The sequence below is a fragment of the Moschus berezovskii genome, chromosome 11 (genome assembly GCF_049115385.1).
Source record: "Moschus berezovskii isolate FMDL1 chromosome 11, NW_MosBer_1.0, whole genome shotgun sequence".
Classification (NCBI taxonomy): domain Eukaryota; kingdom Metazoa; phylum Chordata; class Mammalia; order Artiodactyla; family Moschidae; genus Moschus; species Moschus berezovskii.
This window is the reverse complement of record NC_142470.1, coordinates 34302719-34326101: the sequence shown is the minus strand read 5'-3', so window position 1 is coordinate 34326101 and position 23383 is coordinate 34302719. Positions and strand designations below refer to the sequence as shown.

The following is a 23383-nucleotide window of genomic DNA, read 5'->3' as shown; positions in this document are numbered from 1 at the left end:
TGCAGATGCCCGCCCCCCCCGCCCAGCCAAATGTCCCTGTCCTAATCACTGGAACCTGTGAATATGTTACCTTAAATGGCAAAAGGGGCTTTGCAGATATCATTAAGGATTCTGTGATGGAAAGATCAGCCTGCATTATCCAGGTGGCCCTAACATTATCACAAGGGTCTTTATAAGGGGGAAGGGAGAGGTCAGAGAGAAGATGTGATGATGGCAGCCAAGGTCAGAGTGATGCAGGGCTACAAGCCATGGAATGCAGGCAGCCCCAAGAAGCCAGAAAGGCAAGGGCAGGATCTTTCTCCTGGAGCCTCCAAGAAGGAACAGAGCCTTGCCAACACTCGATTTTAACCCACAACTTTAGCTTCCTGTGGCTGCTATCGCAAACTGTCACACACGGGAGAGCTTAAAAGAACAGAAATTTAGTTTCTTACTGTTCTAGAGGCCAGCAGTCCAAAATCAAGATGTCAGCAGGGCTGCACTCCCTCTGAAGGCCCTAGGGGGAACCTGTCTTTGCCTGTTCTAGGTTTTGGTGACTCCAGGCATTCCTTGGCTTGTGACCACATCACTCCACCAGGGCCCACCCAGATAATCAAGGGTAAGCACCCCTTCCCAAGATTATTATTTTTTAATTAATTAATTAATTTTTGGCTGTGTTATGTCTTTGCTGCTGCAAATGGGCTCTTCTCCAGTTGCCACGAGTGGGGGCCTCTCTCTAGTTGCAGTACTCGGGTTTCTCATTGTGGTGGCTTCTCTTGTTGCAGAGTCTGAGGTCTAGGGGATGGGAGGGGCTTCAGTAATTGTAGCTCCCCGGCTTCAGAGCACAGGCTCTTTAGCTGTGGTGCACGGGCTCAGCTGCCCTACAGCATATAGGACATTCTCAGACCAGGGATCTAACCAGCGTCCCTTGAATTGCAAGGTGGATTCTTAACCACTGGCCCACCAGGCAAGTGCCCCAAGATTCTTAATCACACCTTTGGTCATATAAGGTAATATTCACAGGTTCTGAGGATTAGGACTTTTGGGGAGTCAGCATTCTGCCCACTCTATCTACTTCAGACCCCTAGAACTGTAAGATAACAGATTTACATTGTTCTAAGTAACTACCTTTACGGTAATTGTTACAGCAGTGATAGAAAATAAATATGCAGATCGACTGTATTTCCTCCCACTTGGACTCTCTAAGCTGAAGAGTCCCTCTTGTTCTCCCACTCTGTGGAGATTGCTCTGGTCTGTGGTGGTGGACTGGGCCTCTTTAGAGCCTTCTTCTGGCACCTTACTTCAATAAGGCAGGCCTCACCCACTCAGATCCACAGTCAGAACATGCAGAAACAAGATTACAGAAGAGAACTCAGAACTAGAATACTGTGAAACATCGCATCTGGGAGAAGGGTCCACATGGAATTCTGACTGACTGAGGAAGAGCCGTCATCCTTTCCCACAGGAAAGAAAAGAGTTCCAACAGCACATATCTTAACCCCTCTTGTGGCGGAAGCACATCTATCTAAACGATACTAAGCAGCTGACAAGCAGGCTGGGGAAGGAAGAATGCAGAATCTGGGAACGTGCCTTCTACTCCTTTCCAAGTGTTTTGGTGCATTTAGGCAATTCAACCAGTAACCCCGACATGTTTAGACATCTGCAGGTCCAGCTCAGGCAGAGTTTTATTCTGATCTTAAACAAGTCATTGGCCCTGTGTTTCATCTCCTCCACTAGCATAGTGAAAGCATCTTCCAGAGATGGATTCAAAACAAAATTCCCTGACATGTTATTTCAGTGTCTTGGTAACAGCGCTACTGGGGACAAAATTAAATACAATGTTAGCTGGGACAATGGAAAGTGCTTCCCACATGTGTCTTGCATTGGTTCTTGAACATGACTACTGGAAACCTTCTAAGTGGACACAATTTTAATGTAGCTGAGAACTGGAAGAAAGGTGGCAATACGTTCACCATAGTAAACAGCCGTAGTGGCAACAGGTTTTGTGAGTGGAATGGCTTAAGGGCTGGTAATCTGGTGGGAAGAGGGAGACAGAAGAGGGTCTTGAAACTGTGTTTGCAGAACCAGCACATGGCTGTATTTGGATGATAGGTCCAGCTGGGGCAGCTCTGCAAGGGGGCAGTACTAAAGCCCACCTTGGCCACTCCTTGATGCCACTACTGTTTGAGTGGTAGAACTACAGCACTAATGACCACATTTAATTTTTTCAATATTTTTCCATTTTTAAAAATAAATGAAAAAATAGCAGAATCCCATGTTTTTAGAAAGAGGTAATACATTAGTATGTGTGTAGGAAAAAAAATGTTGGAATATTCAACAAAATTGTGGCACCAGTTTCTCCTCTGGGGACAAGGTTATGGAAGACTTCCACTTTCTACTTTTTGCATTTCTGTAATGTTTTAATTTTAAAATATTTTAAAGGCTATTTTGATTTACATTTATTATCCAAGAAAGGATTTTTTTGATGACTACTATACACTAAAGGGCTTCCCTGGTGGCTCAGAGGGTAAAGCGTCTGCCTACAATGTGGGAGACCTGGGTTCGATCCCTGGGTTGGGAAGATCCCCTGGAGAAGGAAATAGCAACCGACTCCAGTACTCTTGACTGGAAAATCCCATGGACTGAGAAGCCTGGTAGGCTACAGAGTCGGACATACCTGAGCGACTTCACGTCACTTCTATACACTAAAGGCATTAAATATACATTATTCTTAGAAATTTTGCTGAAAATATGGGCTAGAGTTTTTAGAATATATTTTTTTTAATTCATGGAAAAGCTAATGCGTGGATAAAAATTAGGACATACAGATCATTAGGGTAAGAGTGAGATAAGTGATACAAAGAGTCTCAAGAGTGTTTTTCAGAGAAATGCCTGGATTTGGTAGCTGTTTGAAGAATACTTTTCCAAGCCTTAAATCCCCAACAGGGGGAAAGGACCAGAGGTGAGAAATGGCTGCTTCCCAGGGACAACCTTCAGTCAAAGGCTTCTTGGTGATTTCTCTTAACTCACCACCTGCCCTCAACTCCCAAGTGCTGTTCAAGTACCTGAGAAATCTTCCTGAAGAAGCCAATAGGCAGCCTCTTTGGAGAGGCTGTTAGAAGGGGCTGACAATTCCAGAAAACCAAGCTGAAGGCAGTGTATAAATTAAGATGCTTTGGGACTTCCCTGGCTGTCCAGTGGTTAAGACTCCATGCTTCCACTGCAGGAGACATGGGTTCCAACCCTGGTTGGGGAACTAAGATCCCACATGCTGTACGGTGCAGTCAAAACAAAATTAAGATGTTTTAGCTAAGAGTTCTGAGAACTCTAAAATAACTAGTTATTATTCCCTCATCCCTCCCAAAGAGGTCATCTGCTTCAGGCAGGAAGTAACATAATTTCCACACAACTAGATGCTGCCAGAGCCATCTGAGTTCAGATGATGAACTTTGAAGATAAAGCAGCAAATCGGACTTTCTTAAACACTCCAGACAGAGCCTGTGCTATCACTGGGTTTCCAACGCCCTCAAGCGGGCCTCAGAAGCAAAGTCCTCTTGAGTTGTGACCTCTGGCACGTCCTGGAACAGCTCTGGGCCGAAGCAGTGCCTGGCTAGGTCTTGCTAACGGAGGCTTCCAAGTCATGGGAAGTCCTCTGGGCTACAATCAGAGGCTTGTCACATCTGGGAAGGTGCAAGGGTACTCATTCTACCTGTTGTGAGAATGGCCAGGTGCAGAAATATGCCTCAAAAAGATCAGTTCTCCGAAGTGTTGGTGGGTGGAGTGGGGGTGCTGCAGGGAGAAAAGGAGTTCTGGAGTCTACCCTGAGGGCACTAGGCACTCCCAGGTCGAGGACTTGTCTCCTGTACACAGGGGAGTGGGAAATGGGCCCCTGGGAGAGCTTATTATACTAGGCAGGTGGCCATTGTCTTTATGTGAGCACAGATTATACAGTTGTTTCAGTCTCTGAAGATCCTCTCTGTGTTACTGGAAGGAGATCTCTGCCCGAGTGAGGCTTTGCTGCCGAAGGAGCTGGTATCTGCCCTCCTCTTCCCTTCTCTCTCTCGGGGGAGCCAGCTTGGCCCTCCCAGTTTCTGGTGCCCCTGCTTCTCAACATGGAGACTGAGAGACCCAAGAACCACTCTTTGTGTCACTCTTGTCCAGCAGTGATGAAGGTAATTGGTTTATTACTGCAGCCACGATCCACCCCTTCTAAGAACTGCCTCATAGAACTGAGGACGACAGCAACAAAGTACTCCTCAGAAATCCACTCATTCAGCAACAATTTGTTGGGCCTCAACAATTTCCAGTTCTTACAAGGATTAATCAGTCTTGATCCTGGACTCATGGAGCTTGCTATCTAGTGAAATAGCCCAGCAGTAATGAAATCACACAGATAACTACGTAATTATGATCACATTAAGTGCTGCAGAAAAAACATAAATGGTTAGGGTGTTTTGAAAGCAAAGACTTTCCACCTCTTATAAAAGATACATTTTACATTCAATCTAATATATTGATATATACAAACACACACACAGACGCATAATAAAATATAAGTTCCATCCAACAATTCTTACTATGAGTGATACCCTCTGATATTTTCTGGTCTTTTCATTTGGAAAATGCTGGTTACAACCCAATAAAGTGATCTCACAATCCACTTGAAAAACCCTGTCATGGGCCCCCCAAACTGGAGTGGAGATGGGCTGGAGGTCACAGAACACTTCCTTGAGGGATTGCCATTTAGGCCAAGGCATGGTGAGGTTACGGAGACACAGCCTGAAAAGGCCAGGAAAGCATGTTCTGGACAGAGGAAATGGCACACGCAAAGACTCCCCACTTAACAGAAAAGGAAAGTGGGGGCCAAGGAAGAGATGTGCCTGCTCAAGGTCACAGACGTCTAAGTCCCGTGCTCCCGGCCTCCTTGAGTTCACAGTTCTCAAGTGTACAGCCGCCTCTCAGTCATAACAAGTCTGCCTCTTCATTTCACTAACGATGAGCCAAGAGCGAATTGCTCAGACCCAGGCTGACTAGGAGGAAAGAGAGAAGACCAACAGCGGGGGGTCAGGTTTACAAAAAGTCTGTTTAATTCTCCATGCAAAACAATGCACCTTGGTGCCTACCTCACCTGGCTTGGGGCCTGCACTGTGCATTCCTTCCTGCTTTGTCCTGGCTTTAATGAAACATCACTAATTGATATTTCAGAATGTTCAGGCAAGGTCTAGATTCAGCTGAGGGCCCTGGGAAGGATACAAGGTACTGGCCTGGGATTTTTCACATCCCTGTGTTGATGCTGGCACTCACTTTCCATGTGTTTCCACCTTGCTCAGGCCCCTGCTTGGCCCTTGTGATCACTGTGCATGGTTAGCTGTGTAAGGGGCTTCTGGTGAAGCATGAAGGTAATGTGAGTCTGGCAAGTGACAGACAGGCCACAACCAACGGTGTCAGTCAGAGTCAGGGGCAAAGTGGATGGCTGAGGAGGACATGAGAAGGAAGAGGGGTCAGATGAGGCAAGGGCCTTAGGCCAAGTTTCAAAACAGGCAAGAGAGAAACAGGGCTGCGACATACAGGTGCACAGTTCGCACACTGCACAAAGCACCCTGGGAGGGGATGAGTGAGGCTGAGGTGGAACCCACAGCCTGCTCACAAAACTGTGTTCTTGGCAAGTTGCCTTCTGCCTGGAGGAAGCACCTTCATGGACAGAGGTCAGAGAGGAATGGCTGAGTCGGACACTTGGGCAGAGTGGGAAACAGCCAGGCCCGCACAATAGGACATCAAAAAATATGGCTGCCAAACCTAGGGAAGGTTGGCTTGCTCAGGTTTTAAATGCTAAAACTGTGTGGGTGGATACGGACAGGTGGTTGGGTGCCACTCCACTCTGTAGTGACAAGCGGTGACCATGGGAGCAATGGCTGACAAGCAGAGACACCTCATGGTGCTAGCACCTTATCAAGTCAGACTCCGATGCTCTTCCATCTTCACTTCTCCTTCATCGACCTCAGCATAATCCTGCCACACCCTGGAGGCACAGCTCCACTCCAGAGATTTCAATTAGTTAAAAAAATGTTGTTGGTAATATGTGTCCATGTTAAGAAAAAAAAAAAAAACACTCTACCAAAAAATAAAAAAGAGAGAGAGAGAAACCAAACATTCTACAAAGGTGAATTAGTAAAAGTAAAAACGGGGACTTCCCCAGCAGTCCAGTGGTTAAGACTCTGCCTTTCAATGCAGGGGGCATAGGTTTGATCCCTAGTTGAAGAACTAAGATTCTATATGGGATGGTAAGGAACTACAAATGGTGCTGGAAAACTTGAACATTTCTATGCAAAAAAACAGCAACAGCAACTGATCATATATTGCATCATATACAAAAATTAACTCAAAATTGATCATAGATTTAAATGTAAAACCTAAAAGACTAAAACTTAAAACATATAAAAGTAAAAACAGCCTTTGCCAAAGTTTAAAATTAAAATCTTCTGTCACATCCTCCTTCCTGCTCATCCCTCATTTTCCACACCCCCTTTCTGTTCTCACTGGAGCCTGTAATGACTCTCCCTGCATTCCTTTGACAACCAGCGCCTGTCTTCCCTCCACCTCTGACCTCAGGGCCAGCTGCCCCACTTCCATCTCAAACTCTGCCTCCCCAGAAACCTTGCCCTGAGAATGCCAAGTCGCCCCCTTCCTCGTGCCCCCTAGTTACTGTTGCGTCTCTAAGACTACAGGACTTCAGAGACTTAGCCCATTAGGAATTCATGGGTCCAACTCAACCCCCAGCCTTGCACAACAAGACTTTCATTCATCTCTCAAACGCCCAGGCTCATTTCTCACAGTGGTTAATTCAGACCTTCAGGACCTCACCCCACCTCAGCAAGTGGCCTTGGCTCTATCTCACTAAGGAAAAGGTCTTTTATTAGCGGGAACTCCAGCCATTTCCCCTGGACTTCACTCTGCAAGTCAGGGATAGAAAGAGCCCCACTCTCTCCTCCTACCAGTCTCAGAGGAAGGGAGCCCTTCCCTCTCCTACAAAGTTACCCCTGCCCTGGTGTCCTCAAGATTACTCCTGTTTCCTCCCCTTCTCTCTTGGGTTTTATTTTTTTTATGTTAAAATGTTTTTATTGCATCTGAAGCCATTTTCAATAAATATCTTGAGTTTGGGGCCTTGGCAAGGTAATCATTTTGCAGTAGAAATCAGACTTTTTCCCTCAGATAACCCCTTTTCCTTTCCACCATCAAACACGCTGAGGTCTTCTTATTATCAGAAATCATTCTAAGTTGATACCAAACTCTTACTCGGATTGTAAGTTAGTCAGATCATCATGGAGAACAATGTATAATAAGCCTATTGAAACAACAACATGGAAGCAATCTAAGTATCCATCAGTGCATGAATACGTAATGAAAAGGAATCTTGCCATTTACAACATGGATCGACCTTGAGGGCTTAACGCTAAGAGAAATAAGCTGCACACAGAAAGACATACTGTGTTATCTTGCTTATATGTGAGATCGAAAAGCACTGAACTCATACATACAGAGAATAGATTGGTGGTTGCCAGATTGGGAGTGGGGGTGGGGGAACTGGGTGAAGGTGGTCAAAAGGTACAAACTTCCAGTTATAAAATAAGTAAGTGCTGGGGAATATAATGGACAGCATGGTGACTATAGTTAATAATGCTGATTGTATATTTGAAAGTTGCTAAGAGAGCAGATCTTTAAAGAGCACAACAAAAAATCTGTAACTATGTGTGGTGATGGATGCTAACTAGATTTATCATGGTGATCATTTTGAGGTATATACAAGTATTGAGTCATCAGTATTGAGTCATCAAAGCCAGTATAAGGTTGCCATGTCAATTATATCTCAGTTAAAAAAAAAGAATAACATTGTTTGTGCGCTTTGCCTCAGTAATTCTACTTTATAGGATACACCCCTGAAGAAATAGCCCACAAAAGAAAAAGAGTAATCTGTACAGCGATGTTCAGAGCAGAGATATTTACACTTGCAAAATGTTGGAAACACCCCAACTGCTCAATAACAGATTGATGGTTAAGCACATTTTGGTATCAATGTAATGGAATACCACAGAAGGAATGCCATATTTGAAGTGATAAATATACGGCTTATGTAAATGGCACCCCACTCCAGTACTCTTGCCTGGAAAATCCCATGGATGGAGGAACCTGGTAGGCTGCAGTCCATGGGGTCGCTAGGAGTCGGACACGACTGAGCAACTTCACTTTCACTTTCATGCATTGGAGAAGGAAATGGCAACCCACTCCAGTGTTCTTGCCTGGAGAATCCCAGGGACGGTGGAGCCTGGTGGGCTGCTGTCTATGGGGTTGCACAGAGTCGGACACGACTGAAGTGACTTAGCAGTAGCAGTAGCAGTTGATACAGAGAGATCTATAGATGAAGCATACTTTAATACAGAAAAATTATATGAACAGAAAAAATACATGCTGACTAAAATTTTATATCTGTTTGCTGATCAAGAATACAGTTACAACAAAACAAAGCTTGATCCTGCTGCTTCTGGTCACTGCTTTTCTCCCCTTCTCTGCTGCTCTCTGGTGACCACCCATCGCCTTCACTTTCTCTGCTCCCAGGTCCCGCTTCACCTTACCCAACTTGGCTTCCAACTGCAGGGTTTTACTGGAACAACACTCTTGCCATGATTTTCATCTGGATAAAGCCTTGAGTCTAGTTGAACCAGCAGCCCTGAAGTGTTCTGCCCTTGCTGCTGAAGCCTCCTACTTCCCACAGTGCTTCACTTTTTCCTTCATTATGAACAATTCTCGAAGCTTACTACCAGGAGCTCTGGTCTTTGTGCTCTGTACCCAAGACCCCTAGAGAGACACCCCCCCTCCCCCCCGCCTTTCAGGGAAGCTGGTGTTTCTGTGTTGTTGACTCTCATACCCACACCTCCATCCAACCTCACCCTCCGCTTCTGGGCTTTTGGGATCACTCCACTTGGATGTCACCAATTGTCCCCTTTGGCTCTCTGTGTCTAAGCCAAAACTTATCTTCAAACCGTCTCTCCAACTTCCTAATTTCTGACTGTTACCAATGTTGTCCAAATTCTCAGACTCAATCTGATAAGGGTGACCTACTTATGCTCCTTAGCCAGCCAGTCCTTCCAGGACATGGCCCCTAACCTCGTCGAAGGCCTTCTCTGGTGTTCTGCTCATCTTCAAGACGAGCTCAGGTTCTGCTTCCTCTGTGAAGTCTTTTATGATTTCTCCGGTTTACAATGATGGCTTTCCTCTCAGAGTCCTTTCTGAGTTTAGACTCTACAGTGCTAGTAACTTAACACAATACTCTGTTCTTTTCATTTCTTTTGCCTGAACTCTCTTACTCATCTGTCCTCTGGTGGGTGGGACCCTCTGTCAACCCCGCCCATCAGCGGTGATGCGCCTCCCTCTCTGAAGCCTTCCAGGGCTCTTACAGGCTGAGAGTCACTCTTGCGCCTGGGGTTACCAAAGCACCCCTTCCCATCACTGCTAGAGTTTCCATCCCCTGGTGTTATAATGATCTATATAAATTTGTGTCCAATTCTTTCGCCAGAATGTTAGCTGAGTTCCTTAAGGACAAAGACTGTGTCTTACACAACAAAGCAGCACAAATGTATTACCGATGTCCAGTGTTGGCATGCACACTGGTCATTCCACATATCCACCTTATCTTCCAAACCAGACTGCAGTCTCTCATGGACAGGGGCTGAATCTCATTTCTCTTACACCCCATAATGACTCAGAATGCAAAACCGAAAGTATACTTGTTGAGAGTACACTTAGAATAAGCCCTTGAGATGACAATATGCAAATTTATATGAATAACCTATAAACCTGGAAACTATACCTCCTGGGGAATACAAGTCTTATCAAGTCTCAAACCACTGCACCTTGCTATTTTAGGGCCAGCATAACAGGTCTCTTCATTTAGCAGTGGTCCTGTCATTTAAAGGTGTTAATAGGATGCCCAGACTGGGAGCTTTCAGCTGTGAACTCTACCATCTAAAATCAGAACAGATCAGAGACTAAACCTGAGTCCCTGATAAGTGGCAATAATCTGCAGGGACGGGAGTAGGGGCTGACGGCCATTTGCCAAGAGTCTGGTGCTGCAGAAAGGTCTAGCTACACAGTATGTATTACCCTAATTGGAGACACTCCTCATACAGGAAGGGATATTTAATTTCACCCAGTGGTTCAAAGCCTGCCCCTTTCACGTGGCACAACACACATTAGTTCAGCTAGGATCCTGCTGACTCAGAGGAGCTAAGATTTCATCTCTTACCAGTTAAGAAACAACATTGAAATTACAAGGTGACCAGGACAATAACACCCTCAAGAGAAGATGAATGCTTCTTCCTCAATCCCTCTCTCCAGGTGGTGGAGCGTCTCCAGCGAGCCATACCCAAAGACTCGCTCATTAACAATTCCCGAGGGCAGGACAGGCCTCCACCCCGTCTGGGGCGGGTGTTTTGGGAGTCAGAACCACTTGGAAGAAGAAGCAGATCCTGCTGAAGAAAACATTTTATATCATAACACAGGCTGAGCTGTGTGACAAGCCACACGGTTCCTCAAGTCTATGTCCGGGCTCCTCAGTGCTCAGAGGTGGGCAGACACCACCGCGGGTGGAGGACAGCGGTCTGCCCATTGGACGGGCCATTGAGATGATGCACAGTGTGTGCGTGGATGGGAAAATGAGCGAGAGGACAGCTGCCGGGCCAGCCTGTCTCTTCACAGCCAGCAGCTCCAGGGACTTGCCCAGCCCATTCCCTTGAGGGCTTCTGTCATCAGGTGGCCACTGGCGGGCACCCAAACTTTTCCATGCTTGGGAGAAAAAGGGCCATGGCAGAACAGAATATGGCCAAGGGCAAAGGGAGACAGGAGGTTGCCGGAGGCCTGGGCACAGTCTTTCAAAACAGGTAATTCAGATAGGTACACAATCACCAAAACAAGAGTGGTGGTGGTGGTGGTTTAGTCGCTAAGTCATGTCCAATTCTTGCAAGAGAGAAAGCCTCAAATCAGGCGCCTGAGCCATGGGGGAACCGCAACACCAGAGAATCTGCAAAGACTTGGGGAGAAAAAGTCCCCCGCAAAATGTAGCCCTGTGCCATACAGGGTTTTACTGAAACCTGATAAGCTTAAACAGCAAAAGTTAAGAGGCAAAGAAGACTATTTTGTAAGATATTCTCTTTTTATAATTTTTTTTTTTTACGTCTCATTTGAGTCAAGAGGAACTATTTCATTTGGGTGGTTGGACTTGGGAATTTCTAGGCTGTGTTTTTAGTCACACACCCACACAGTCATACTCCTGGCATGCCCTCTCTCAAAGAAGAAATGAAGCAGCATCTAAAGGAACACCTTTGAGAAGTGTTTGTCTTTAATCAAAACCACAGACAAACAAAATAGTAAAAAATTAAATACCTTGGGGTTTTCTTAGAGATTGCTCTACTACATGGAATCTATACATGATTGGTTTAAAAATTTTGTAATAAAAGTTATACCTGCTTAATGTAGAAAAGTTTGGAAAACACTGAAAAGTACTCAGAAAAAAAAGTATTTCTGTTACTTAAAGATAATCACTGATGGTTTTGGCATACACCCTTCTAGTACCTTTTCATATCCTTTAAAGTAAAATTGGTATCATTTTGGACACACAATTTTGCATCCTTTTTTCATTGATTATATCAAAAGTTTCTGATATCAATAAACATTCCAGGAGATTTTTAATGCCTGTGCAGTATTCTATCTGGGTGAACTGACCAAATGCCTACTTGTTGATCCTTTTGGTTGTTTTAACTATTTGATATTGTTACTAATGATTATAATGAATAATGTTGCATTAATAAAAATCATTGTATAGGTACTTTTATATACAACTCTGATTTTCTCAGTATTCCTAGAACAGCAATTTCTGATCTAAACATATGTTCCTTTTAAGTCTTTTGATACATACTGTCAAAATGACAGGGCAGATTTGAAGACATGCTCTTGCTCAGTTATTTTAAACATATCACACAACTGGTATGTATCTCCTATATACAGGAAATAGTTTCAGGAAAAAAATCATTTTACATTGAGCCAAAACATTTAGATAGACCAAATCTTTATTTACTTCAGGCAAATAACATGTCCAAAGCTCAAAACACCAGTGTTATGTTACGCCCATTTAACAAAGTTGGCAGGGCATGATGCTAGTAAGTACATTATTAGACTGAGGCCAGTATTGGCCAGTCAACTCTACACAGAGGAAAAACCATCCTTGGCCAACTGTCACACAAATTTGTACTCTTGGCCAAAGGGAAGGTTGGGCGATGGAATGTGGATTACTCAGCACAACCCATGCTAGCTCTGGGTTAAGTAAGTCAAAGCACGTGTCTGATGATAGGTGTGTCATCTTCCTATAATAAACAGGACATCTGGCTAGAAAACAGGACTGAAACTTGAGAAAATTAAAGCTCAACAATATTTAATACTTCTGTCAGTTATCAGTGATTCTTAGAAGTGGTTAAAAAATTGCTGTGGAAAGTTGTACTCTATTGGCCAGATCTGATCTGAAATGCAGCTACCGTAATAGAGGGCATCAGCATTTCAGCTGCAAACCTTTGTACTTCAGGCCCTCTTGAAGCTAAGTAAGGGGCATGGATTTTTCTTTTTTAAAAATTAAAAAAATACTTTATTTTGTATTGAGGTATAGTCGATTAATAAGGTTGTGACAGCTTCAGGTGAATAGCAAGGGGACTCAGCCGTACATATACATGTATCCATCCTCCTCCAAACTCCCCTCCCATCCAGGCTGCCACATAACACTGAGCAGAATTCCATGTGTTATAAAGTAGGTCCTTGTTGGTTGTCCATTTTAAATATAGCGGTGTGTACAGGCAACCATAAGTTAAAGATATTAAGTCTGTTAAGTCTCTTTCTGTTTTGTAAGTTCATTTGTATCATTTTTTAGATTCCACATATAAAATATGTCATACAATATTTCTCCTTCTCTGATTTACTTCACTCTGTATGACAGTCTTTAGGTCTATCCATGTTGCGGCAAGTGGTATTATTTCATTCTTTTAAATAGCTGAGTAATATTTCATTGTAGAAACATACCACATCTTTATCCATTCCTCTGTCGATGGACATTTAGGTTGCTTCCATGTCTTGGCTATTGTAAACAGTGCTGCAGTGAACACTGGGGTACATGTATCCTTTCAGATCTGGAGAAGGCAATGGCAGCCCACTCCAGTACTCTTGCCTGGAAAATCCCATGGACGGAGGAGCCTGGTAGGCTGCAGTCCATGGGGTTGCTAAGAGTCAGACATGACTGAGCGACTTCACTTTCACTTTTCACTTTCATGCATTGGAGAAGGAAATGGCAACCCACTCCTGTGTTCTTGCCTGGAGAATCCCAGGGATGGGGGAGCCTGGTGGGCTTCCGTCTGTGGGGTCGCACAGAGTTGGACATGACTGGAGTGACTTAGCAGCAGTAGCAGCAGCAGCATCCTTTCAGATCATGTTTTTCTCTGGATATAAGGGGCATAGATTTTTCATAAAGGTCATCTAGTTAGATGTCATTTTCATCAGTAGTTGAAAGTTAAATTAGCATATTAGAATAGCAATGATTACGTCAACCATTCAAGAGAAGGAAGGGATCATTCTCAAGAAGGGAATGAAAAGACTAGGAAAAGGTAGTGAGGTAGGAGGTCAGTGATGAATACTGGGCTGCCAGGAAGCAGCCACTTTGGAAGGTCCTGAGTTCACCTACAAGTCTGAAAGTGAAAGTCACTCAGTCATGTCTGACTCTGTGCGACCCCATGGACTATATAGTCCATGGAATTCCCCAGGCCAGAATACTGGAGTGGGTAGCCTTTCTCTTCTCCAGGGGATCTTCCCAACTCAAGGATCGAACCCAGGTTTCCTGCATCACAGGCAGATTTTTTAGCAGCTAAGCCACCAGGGAAGCCCAAAAGCACTGGAGTGGGTAGCCTATCCCTTCTCCAGTGGATCTTCCTGACCCTGGTTTGGTACAAATAGCTCAGCCTGTTGGAAGGAAGTAGTCAAACCCTATATCTGCCCCAAGCAGTGCCAGTTCAGTAAAGGCATCTGCTTCTTGCGCACCAAAATGTGATTACTGGAAAACAACCACTACCAACCCTATTGGTCTTCATTAAATCACAAAAGCATTTTGTTGTTCATTGTTCAATCACTAAGTCGTGTCCGACTCTTTGCAACCCCATGGACTGCAGTATGCCAGGCTTCCTTCCCAGTCCTTCACTATCTCCCAGTTTGCTCAAACTCATGTCCATTGAGTTGGTGATGCCACCCAACCATCTCATCCTCTGTCATCCCCCTCTCCTCCCAACCTCAATACAAAAGCATACCTGCTTCTTATAACAATTCACATATAGAATTATACATGAAAAAAGGAGACATCACATATACATAGAATTCACATATACAATTATATATCAAAAAAGGAGAAGTTCTCCCCCCGAGACTCCTTTTCACTCCTTCACTCTCAAATTCCACTTTCTGGAGGTAAAAACTATTGTGTTTAAATTTTCAGTCTTTATGTGCCTATTTAGGAGTATTTTCTTTCCAAATGAGATTTCTTAGGAATTTAAGTTCATTCGTGCTCCACCTGAATGGCTTGTCCCGGCTCCCTAATTATGTGGTTGACTCTACCTGGAACTGGTGCCACCCCAAATAACCTCTCTTTACTCTCCTCACTAGCAAGGAGGTTTCCCTCCAAAGATGGAGTGTTCCTCTCCCTGGCTCTCCATGTCTCCCTGATGCAGAGCTGATCACAGCAGTCACTGATGAAAGCAACGCCTCTAAGAGCAGAGGAACTGAATGAAGGCCACCGAGAGCTTTACTCACGAGGGACAGCTCAGCAGCTTTTCCATTTCAAATTAAGATCCCTCCCCAGACTGGCCTCCCCAATGGAGGACTAACCGCCCCCACAACACAGACAAACACACCAAGGCTGTGCTCTCCTCAACTGCTCCCACCCTGCCAGCCTTTCAGATAACCAGGTCAGCTGAATACATGGAGACAAAGGGGCAGTTCATATACTCCTATTTTGGCAGTTGAAATAACACTGCAAGTGCCAGGTCTTCACAGGATAAAGCCCTCTGTGCATGTCAAACACACCGAAAGGGCTGCTGGGAGATGCGGGTTGCTCAATTGAGGCTCCAAGATGGACTTGGGTCCTGATAAAATTTTGAAACCATTATTTTATACTTTAGTAATAAAGTACGGTTGCTTTAACAACGGATGGTTGCTATCCTTTATTAAGCAGGTACTCTACATACTTCCTTTCATTTAATCCTCACAACCAACCTGTAAAACAGATGGTTATCATTTCAGGCTTGCAGATGAGAACACTGGCACTCAGGTTCCATAACTCACTCAAGGCCACATGGCCAGGAAGTGGTGGGACTGGGACTTGAACTCAGGTTTGTCTGCTTCCTGAGGCCAGACCATCTCCCTTTCTCAAGAATGGTGTTGTTTAATCACTAAGTCATGTCCAACTCTTTATGACCTCATGGACTGTAGCCTGCCAGGATCCTCTGTCCATGGGATTTTCCAGGCAAGAATACTGGAGTGGGTTGCCATTTCCTTCTCTGGAGGATCTTCCCGACCCAGGGATTGAATCAGAATCTCCTGCATTGGGAGGTGGATTCCTTACCACTGAGCCACTAGGGAAGCCAGTGACTAGACATTTCTATGGCTTCCAGGAACCACAGAAGGTTACATTCCGGGAGTTGGAAGAGAAAGCAGTTTGTGCCTCCTCTCTGTCCCCTTTCAGCCCTCTCCACCTTGTTTCCTGGAATACAGCAGTAGCCTCATGGATAAGAAGCTGAGACGACTTCAGATACCCACCTTTGCATTTGCTTTATGTTAAATGATTCAAGTTTAAGGAACGAAAAACTTTCTTAAAGTGGAAATGTGTGAGGGAAAATGATTATTTTTAAGGTGGCAAAAATAAATATTTAATTAGACAGTGAGACACTCAATTTCACCTGGCTCTATGACGTCTCAGACAATAAAACAAGCCCTTGTCAACAGGGCTAATTACAGACTACTAAATTACTTTTATTAAAACCCTCTGGAATATTAAAAATGAGGGATAGGTAATATGGAATTGAAGAACAGCCCTAGACTGGCAATCTGGGTGCTAATCCTTACTCAGCCACTAATAACTACTAATGTTAATTTGCACGCTGCATACAGTTGACAAAGTGTTTTCACATACTTTCTACATTAGTTGGGTGACCTCAGGCAAGTCACTAACTCTTGGTGTCCCATGTCAAAAACTGGAAATGAGAATACTGAATCATCTGAAGTCCTCTCTAACTTCTAATGTCCTATGGGAGGAGGACACGTTTCTTAGGATCTTTACAAATGTGTCGGTAAAAGAATCAGGTGATTCTGGCTCAGAAAAATTACGCCTTCTGTTCAGCTCCTGAGAGATGTTACTTGGCTATTTCAGGTATAGCTCATAAGATGTTTGCTGCCAGCTAGTTGGCTCAGCTTCTGGAGGGTACTATATGAAGGCCTTGCATTAGATTCCTACATAGGAACTTTCTTCTGTTCAACAGCTAACTGCCATGCCTAACTCCAGTCAATCATATTATACACATAACTCCAAAAAGTAGGTGGGCTTACAGAAAGGACTTAAGGAAATCCTTCCTCACATTGCATGCGTTCTCAGGACAATCACGTATCCAGGAATATTATAAAGATCATTCTCAGTTCTAAGACATGCAAATCCCTCCTTCAAGTCTTGCCACTTCCTGGATATTGTAATGTTCCTGAAATTAGGATGCACCTTAAATTCAACATATATATTTTGATCCGGTAGGGTTAAATGAATTTACCTAAAAGCTGCTGGTAAACTGCCAGTGTGTCTTAGAATCAAGGAAATGTAGTGTTGTAAAACTACAACACAGATCACATAGACTTAGGTCTAATTTGGTTCAAATCATGTCCCTCTCCTTGATCCTAACAATTACATTCAGTGACAACTGAATAGGCAGTGTGTAAGACACAGGTATTAGTTTCCCAACAGCAGCAGTTTAAAAGGCATTCCATCATTATCTCATAAAATGCTGGTATGGATTTCAAAGGCAAATTAACCCATATAAAAACCACTGGGATGTTCTGAAAATGTCCTATCCCACGGCAAACTGCAAAGGGAACGTTTTACTCACACCCTCCTGATCTATCTAGCCTTGACACATTTTCTTGCTTCTTAGTTCACCACCCTCCACCCCAGTAAATATCACTGATTCCCAAAATACACTCAACCCAGGAGGAGCAGCTCTCCAGCACAGCTGTCTGCTCCGGCCCTGCCCGGGTATTTCGGTGAGCTATGCGACACAGACAGGACCACACAGAAGGAATGTAACGCTCAGGCCCCATGGTTCCCATCGGCCCACAGGCAGGTGCATCCCGCCAAACCCCAGACTGGCATTTGAAACAGAAGAAACTGCACTGCTACATGGGGGCAGTAGTCTTCCTGAACTTCATCTCTATGTTTAAAACTAGGGCGACAGCCGTCCTTGCTACTGTAAACTAATCTGATGGGCATGGGGGTGGGGAGTGGCTCTGAGGAGGCTGCCAATAGGCCATGATTGAGCAAAGTCAAAGAGCTAAATGGTTATTCCGCACTGTTTGCAAGCCAGAAACTCCAAATCTGTGTGTCCTTCAGCATGATTTTTTAGAACCAAACCATCTACTCTTTTTGAGCCTGAAGTCAATAAAACCTGAGCTGCTTCTACAATTTAACTGGCTGATATTCACACATAGTTTCTGACAGTACACTAAAATCTAAAAGCCAAAAAAAAAAAAAAAGAATCAAAGGAAGTTGGCAGTGAGGTACACACAGTAAGTAGTTAGGAGCCTTCGAGTTGAGGCACGTTGATTAAGAGCTTTTGGCTATGGGCACCAACTCTGACTTCAGCCTTATTTCTCCTGGAAAAAGAAAACAATCTGGGCTCCTCCTCTGTTCCAAGATCAGGGAATGCACGATGGGCAGGTGGATGGGTAGCAAACATAACCCTGGGGAATTGTTCACATATGCTAGAACCCCTATCAGGTGACAGCCCCCAGAGAGACTCACAGCTGCAGCAAGCAGCGGGTGCAAGCCTCAGACCTATACCAGCGAGAAACCTCAGTTCTCTTCCTCCTTGTCGGCTCTGCATGTCACCTGAAAACTCACGCTCGCCCAGTTGGTTACCCCTTGGAAGTTATAGGTATCAAAGATCAAGTCCTGCCACAACCCTTCAACATACAAACAGTAAGCATTTGCTATGGATATCAGGCCTGTTTCCAAACCTCCCATTATTACACCAGGTTGTACTGAGGGGGCGTGGGGGCCGGTGAAGTGGGGGAAAGCATTTTAAAGAGTACTGCAAGATGCTTATTCACAACACCACACTGGAAGCTCAGGAACTTCGGCTGCCAAACACAACCTTTCTTCCCCCTCCCTCCAGTCCCTCTCCGCCGCGCCCGCCAAAGCCAGAGCTCAGCCCACTGGAAGGCCACAGTGCTCTGGCGGGTCTTCACTGAACAGCAGCTGATCACGGTGATGGGGCCGGAAAGCCCCACACGCTCTCAGCAGCCAGTGAGAACTGTCCAGACCTGCCTCCCCACGCCAGCCGGGGCAAGAGCGTGTGGGTAGGAAACCTGAGGCCCCGAGGTTTGGGCAGGCACAACGTCCCCCCTCCCCCAAGTCTGCCCTCGCTCTCTCCCTTGTCACTCTTTTTCTGGCATATCACTGGAGAAAACCCGGGAGGCCGGAGATGTCAGGCCCAAGAAGAGTAAGGAGAAGGGACAAGGGCGAGCGGGAGGCAGATTTTTTTGGTGGGGGGAAAATCTGTCCAGAGCGGAGGTGCGGCAGCGTCGCATCTCGCGGGGAAGAACCCCCAAGGTGGGTCTGGAGGGAGAAAAGGGGAGGCCTGACCGCCGAGGCCGCGGGGAGCCCGGGAGAGGGGGATGGAGGAAGACAGGCGCGGGCGTGGGGGAGATGCGGTTGGGGGGCGCGGGGGCGCGGTTGGGGGAGGCGAAGGGGGCAGCTCGGTTCCCCTCCCCCAGCCCGGGCCCGGGCCTCCCGCTGACTCAGCCCCACGGCGTCGGTCGCCTCGGCCCGGACTCACAGTGCGCGAGGTGGCTCCGGCAGAGGCGGCGGGGGAGAGGGGCAGGCGGTGGGGAGGGGAGCGCTGCGGCTGAGGCTGCAGCTCCGGCCGGCGGCTCCGGGGCGGAGGGTCCTAGTAGAGGCCGCCGCGGTCTCCGGCTTCAACGCACAGAGACTGCGGGGGAAGAGAGCACTGCGCAGGCGCGATGCGGCCGCCGCTGTCAGTCCGAGCGGGGCGGGGCCAGGGCACCCGCCGTCTCCAAGGCAACTGGTTGGCGAGGGAAGGAGAGCCCGTACCTCCACCTTGTCTTAGCAACGGCGACGGGAGGTGGGGTGGGGGGTGAGGGGCGACGAGAACAGTCCTTCTAGGTTGCCACAGCAACAAGGAGAGGCCACCGTCTCATAAATTTACGGCGGTATCGAGGGAACGCGCTCACCTTGTCACCATGGCAACTGGGAACAGCCCCTTCGTTTTTCCTTAGCAACAGGGTAACAATTCCTCCGCCCTAACTGAGGACAGAAGGAACAAGCACTTAAACCTGATTCCATAGTAGCCAGATGACGGATTCTTATCTGTCTCACGGCTACTGCAAAGGAGAAAGAATATTTCTTCTTTTTCAGCGACACAAGAGTGCTAAGGCTGGCTTTTCTTTCCTCTCTTGGTTTATGCTTTTCAATAGCAGTGTGTTACTCTAATATTCAAATTCAATTTTCCTTTACTTGTGTTAAACATTCCTTTCCGTCTCTTACCAGAAGAAAGTCAATACTTTTACCCCCAAATGGAGCTAACAAAATCGTCTATACACACGTTTTTTTTTTTTTTTACCAAGCTTATTGTCTCTCTCCCAATGCATTTGTAAAAACGACTCCTGTTTCTTCATCTTGCCTACTAGCTGGCTTAGATTCTACCCCCTCATAACTAGCTCCCCCTTTGATATATTCATTGGTGTTCCTGAATTCCCTGTTCTAGGTCCGTTTGTGTGGATCTCGCCAGTTCTTCTAGATCCTTCTTCCTGTCCACACCTACTATCCTTGTCCCCCAGTGCTCTGCCCCAGGCTCCCTATGCTCACCTGTTTGTGATTTCCTCAGCTTGGTTCTCTTCGTGCAAATTACTTCTGGGTCTCCCTCCCTCAGCCCTGACTCCCATGGGTGTCTTAAGGTCACCTCTGTACCCATTTTGTACATACCTCCTTTCATGACACACATCTTATAGTGTTGACCTTCATTTTTCGCATGTGTCTCTTCAATCAGACTATGTGCCCCTTGTGGGCAGGAATTCTGTCTTATTCACCTGCTCCCTCAGCATCTAGCACTGAATGTGAAACAAAGAGTAAGTGTTTCTGGAACTGGATCAAGTGAAGACAAAGGTTTTCTTCAAAGTTTCTTCAAAGATTTTCTTTGACCCCAAATAAATGGGTGAAAGGAATCAAAAGATTATAAAACTTAAAAAAATATATTCTTTCTTACTTTCCCTGACCTAACTGCCTCAGAGTCTCCATCAACATTTTCCTTATCTTTACACATATTTAGTCTTTTTTTTTTTTTTGGCCACACGGTGTGGCATGCAAAACTTACCTAACTAGGATTCAAAGCCATGCCCCCTCCAGTGAAAGGGTAGAATGTTAACCACTGGACCACCAGGGAAGTCCTACACATGTTTAATCTTTAAGTTCTACTGCTACTGTTACACGCCTCTCTCAGTCCCTTCGCTTTCCATCTTTGTGCCAAAACTCTAGTCATCTATTAACTGAAACTCTGGCATTCTCTATTTCCTGACTTCTCACCTGTAGCTAGTCTCCTTTCTACACTCTCCCTAATGTTTCCACTAAATAACTTTTCTCACATGGTACTGACCTTCTCAATGTACTTTCGTTACCCTCTATAATCAGTGTAAGCTCTTCATGCCATACTATTCTGCCATTCCTAACCCTGCTGAAATTGAACACTCTTGGTGAACATCATTGGATTCTGCTGGGCTTGTTGACATGCTGCATTCTCTTCGGATAACTCAGAATTAAGAATTCATAGGCAAGCATTCTTTTCTGAGTCTCCCTGTATAATTCCCAGAGATTCCACCCCAGGACTATGGGTGTCAAAGCACTCTGACTAAGCCCATTTTCTCAGGGGAGAAGGAGAAGGCAGCTGACTATAAGCAAAGTGAGTAGTAAAAGAGAGAGACACAACACATGGTGAGTCAAGACTGTCTCTGCCCATCCAAGGCAATGGGTGGAGAAAGGAGAGTGTTTCTTGCAGATGTAATTCCCAGTACAAATCAGGGCATTAGGACAGGAAAATATTCTAGAAAGAGAAAACTTTTTCGTAGCCACAGAGCTGCAGACTTGAAGCCGTTCCTAGCTGTATCTATAGGGTGTCTGCATACTACAAAGACAAAGGGGAAATTTTCAGACTCAGTTTATTTTATTTCTCCATTCTGAAGTTCCAGCTCATCTCTATGGTTGTAGGTGTGGACTTGGGTGGTACAGATGGTCCTGAGTAATCCTGAGAAGAGACTGTGATTCTAGTAACCCCAACCATTCATCACACATGGGATAAAGGACCATTCTACAATTTCTGTATACCCTTCACCCAGATTCTCCACATTTTTACCATGTGCCAGTTATCCATCGCTGACAAAAAAATCACTTTAATTTAGCAGTGTAAAACAACAACCATTTCATTCTCTCTGTTTGTGTGGGGTGGGAATTCAGGAAGGGCTCAGCTGGGTGGTTCTGGCTCAGGGTTTCTCATGTGGTTACAGTCCAGATGGCGGCTGGAACTTAAACAGGGGACTGGCTAGACAATCCTCTCCATATTGTCTCGGAGCTAGCTTTCTCACTACATATTTGGTAGCTGTAGGTTTCAAGGGTGAATATTATAGTGAGAGAAAAGCTGCATCCTTTTTTTTAACCTAGCCTCAGATATCACTTCTACCATATCTATCTAATAATAAAGAAAGGGAACATAAACCCTACCTCTCAATGGAAGCAATGTCCAAGTCACATAATAAGAACATGTGGATGAGAGATATTGTTGAATCATCTTTGGAAAATGCAATCTGCCACACCCTACCATCTGATGACAAGAATTAACAATACCCGCTCAATGCAAAATATACTCATCGCTTGCCTCAAGACCCCCACGTCTCAGTCCATGACGGCACCAACTTGAAGTCCAAGATCTCATCATCTAACTCAGGGCTCCGTGTGGGTTTGGCTTTTCGAGTCCAGTTCTTGGTATCACTCCTTGAGTACCAGTCCCCTTGATTTGAAAACCTGTGAAGTAAAGAGAAACATCATCTGCCTTAATGTCCCTGGCATACACTAGTGGCACAGACATGGGATAATTGCTATGGACATCATCATTTCAAAAAGGAGAAAAACAGACTGCACACACAGCAGTCACTAGTTCCTAGCGATTCTGAAATCCAATGGACACATGTTGCCAGTTTCTGATTTAGGGCTCAGACCCACTCCCATTTATTTATTTATATCGGTGTTGACAGGGACTTGTTTCCCCCGGTGGATTACAATCCTTTCCTCTTATGTGTTTTGATGTTGAATTTGTCACAGATTTGTCTAATGGAAGAAACTTCAAGTTGGCTCCTGTATCCTTTGGATTTGTCCCCAGCATTCTTTGAACATTCCCTTGCTTTCGGGCACAAGATGTTCCAGGCTCATCTTGTACTTTCCCTCCCTCAGCCCTGGAATTGGCCATTCACCAGGGCGTCATGAGTCCTCTTGACTTATTGACATTTCTTTTCTTTTTCCGTTCTTCCTTACTCCCTAAATCTGCCCTTAACCATCCTTGGAATTTCCATCTCATTTCCTTTTCTCCTTCCTCTATACATACTTCCTGAGTGGCTTCAGCTATTCCCGTGACTTCTGAATTTGTATCTCCATCCCCATCAGCCCTTCCAGCTGTGAGAACTGTGTATGTAATTGCCTTCTAGACACCTCCAACCCTGTGTCCCACAGGCATCTCAAACTCAGTGGGCTTAAGTTACACTTATTTACCCTTCCTCCCTCAAAAACCCAACTTTCATATATTCCCTATTATTGTTAATGACATCACTATCCAAGAAAAACCTGAGGGTGGTCTTAACCCACATCTTCTCCCTGGCTCCCTACACCAGGACCATTTTCCAATACTATTAATTCTATTATATATATGTATATATCAGTTCAGTTCAGTCGCTCAGTCGTGTCCGACTCTTGTGACCCCATGAATCGCAGCTTGTCCATCACCAACTCCTGGAGTTTACA

The 23383-nt window shown here is 45.2% G+C and overlaps 1 protein-coding gene across 2 annotated transcripts in view; it reads right to left on the bottom strand.

Annotated features, from left to right (window-relative positions):
* The window catches only part of MAPRE3 (microtubule associated protein RP/EB family member 3), a 56423-nt gene extending 37106 nt beyond the window's left edge, over nt 1–19317 (bottom strand). The window contains exon 1 of one of the 2 annotated variants that reach the window (XM_055399109.2): nt 19143–19317. The gene's annotated coding sequence lies outside the window, so the exon portion shown is untranslated. The remainder of the gene's footprint in view (nt 1–19142) is intronic. The other variant, XM_055399108.2, reaches the window with a different exon arrangement.
* Nucleotides 19318–23383: the final 4066 nt, after the last annotated feature.